The sequence below is a fragment of the Symphalangus syndactylus genome, chromosome 2 (assembly GCF_028878055.3).
Source record: "Symphalangus syndactylus isolate Jambi chromosome 2, NHGRI_mSymSyn1-v2.1_pri, whole genome shotgun sequence".
In the NCBI taxonomy this organism is placed as follows: Eukaryota; Metazoa; Chordata; class Mammalia; order Primates; family Hylobatidae; genus Symphalangus; species Symphalangus syndactylus.
In genome coordinates this window covers 98,598,609-98,600,852 of record NC_072424.2, presented here as the reverse complement: position 1 = coordinate 98,600,852, position 2,244 = coordinate 98,598,609, and the positions used below count along the sequence as shown (strand labels likewise).

At 39.7% G+C, this 2,244-nt stretch overlaps 1 pseudogene; it reads right to left on the bottom strand.

Moving 5' to 3' along the window:
- Window positions 1-1,331: 1,331 nt before the first annotated feature.
- LOC129462279 (cytochrome c oxidase subunit 6A1, mitochondrial-like) lies at window positions 1,332-1,780 on the bottom strand (annotated as a pseudogene).
- Window positions 1,781-2,244: the final 464 nt, after the last annotated feature.

Below are 2,244 nucleotides of genomic sequence, written 5' to 3'. Positions count from 1 at the left end.
ATTAAATTTCATTTTTGATTGCAAGTTTGTTTTCTGGTAGCTTTACTTATTTAATAGAAACATGTAATTTACAAGATGACAGTGTGCTTGTGATTTTATAAAGTTCAATAAAGACAAGTTAAAAGAGATGCATATAGAAACAAAAATTTAACTGAGCTAAAAAAATCTTGGGGGGAATAAATGTCTGTATAAGACCCTACAGGAAAACATAAAACAGAGTTTATAGTCAATCACAAACTGAACTCTACTCATACAAAATTCACAGTCGGAAAAACAAGCGAGAGTAAACAGGACATTGAGAGACAGTGAGAACCAGAAACTGACAGGTGCCATCGATCAAAGGTCTATGAAAATCTTTGTTACCATGATTTCTGTAGGAAAAGCAAAATTTTTTAGAAAATGTAGGACAGTACTGTTTTATAATTCCAGGCCTTTACTATCATTTGCTCTACTTTATTTTAAAGAAACATTAAGTCGTAAATAATGCCACATTTACCTCCTACGTCTTGGGACTGTACTATATGCCTTAACTATTTCTCATGGTTCCTGCATTTATATATTTTTCCTTTCCATATATATCTCTGTCTGCCTTGCTAAATACCTTCTATAACCCTGGTCACTCCCAGCCTTTCATAGGCTTCCAGAAATCTGTTCCCTGCCTTTTTTCAGGCAATGCAAGAAGTCCTGTTAAGTTTGCCAGATAAAAATACAAGATGGTAGATAAATTTGAGTCTCAAATAAACAAATGACTTTTTTTTCAGTAACAGTATGGCCTATGCAATAGTTAAAATATACTTAAACTAAAATTAAGTATTCCTTACTTCTTTCAAAGAAATTCAAATTCATCGAGAGTCCTCTATTTTATTTGCTAAATCTGGCAACCTACCTGCCGGGCCATTGTAACAATTAAATTTAGAACAGCAGACCTCAACCACGACATATATTGATGAATTATTTTGCCCCAGGGAAGGGTGTTTCACATGAAGATTGTCACTGTTCTATGGAAGGAATGTTGCAGTGATGGCAAGAATCAGAAAACACCTTAATTCAGTTTCCCACTGGTGGTTCAAACCCACATTAAGCAGTTAGTTTTTCAGCAACCTAGGTAAAACCTAGGGTAAAAGTCCATGACATCTCTATAATATTTTTAGGTAATCATAAAACTGTGGATAACCTTTATTTACTAAGAGGCAGTTTCAGTCTAGTAATTACTGTTTCCATTTTAGAATAATGATCAAATGCCTATAGCTTTTATTTCTTTTTCTAATTTTAAGTTATTTATTTAAGCCACATCCTGCCACAAGCAAAGGGATGGAAGATCAGTATGCTAGTCATGATTTGTTACAAGTAAAGAAGGCGAGCTTAAGCTCCTGTATACCTTTCTGGTCTGTGAGCGGAGTAATGGTCCAAACCGGTGCTGAGGTCCCAGTGCCCGGGTAGTGGTCCAGATTCTCTTTATCTTTGTAGCCAGTTGGAAGTGGATTAACACAGGGTTATGGAATAGAGTATGGTTACCATCTCCCCAGGGAAAGGGCTTGGACGTGATGTGGAGATGGGGGTAGGTGATGACCTCGGGTTTCATGCTCTCCGTGGTGGTGTGACTTCAGCAACACATTCAGCAAGCTTATTGCCACCTTGGGGAGCACAACGAAGTAGGTGAGGGCCTTCCACATGCGAGCTGAGCCCTCCTGGCCATGGACGTTGCTCAACATAGGATGTCCCAGTTGTGGGTGGGACCGACCCAGTAGCAAGAAACCTGGGACTCAGTAGCTGCTGCCATTTTCTACCTGGACTCAAATGCCTATAGCTTTTTAATTTGTGGCCCCCCTCTCTCTCTCTAGGGCAGGCCTTTTGAAGACTACCTTTCTGAGATAAAAAAAAAGATCAGAAATCCTCCTCCATTTGCCCTCTTCTCCTTCCCATGCAAAAAGCTGCTTCTGGCTTCTTTGTTTGAACATGGTGGCAGGGGAGCAGTGGAGAGGCAATGGAGGTAAAGGATGAAACACATATGAGTTTTTCCAGGACATAATGATCCGCCCTGGGACCTTTTGGCCTTGAGGAGTGTTTCAGTAAGGCACTTAAAGGACACTTTGGGAATTCGTCTCTTGATATGAGTTTCTAACTTGAAGCTTCCCTAGTCATGGGAGACTCCACAGGTTGAATTGTTTTCTACGCCTACCTCTTTAACAGTAGGCAAACCATGGCCCACTCCAAGCTATTTTCTGCTGAGTTCTTTGTACCATT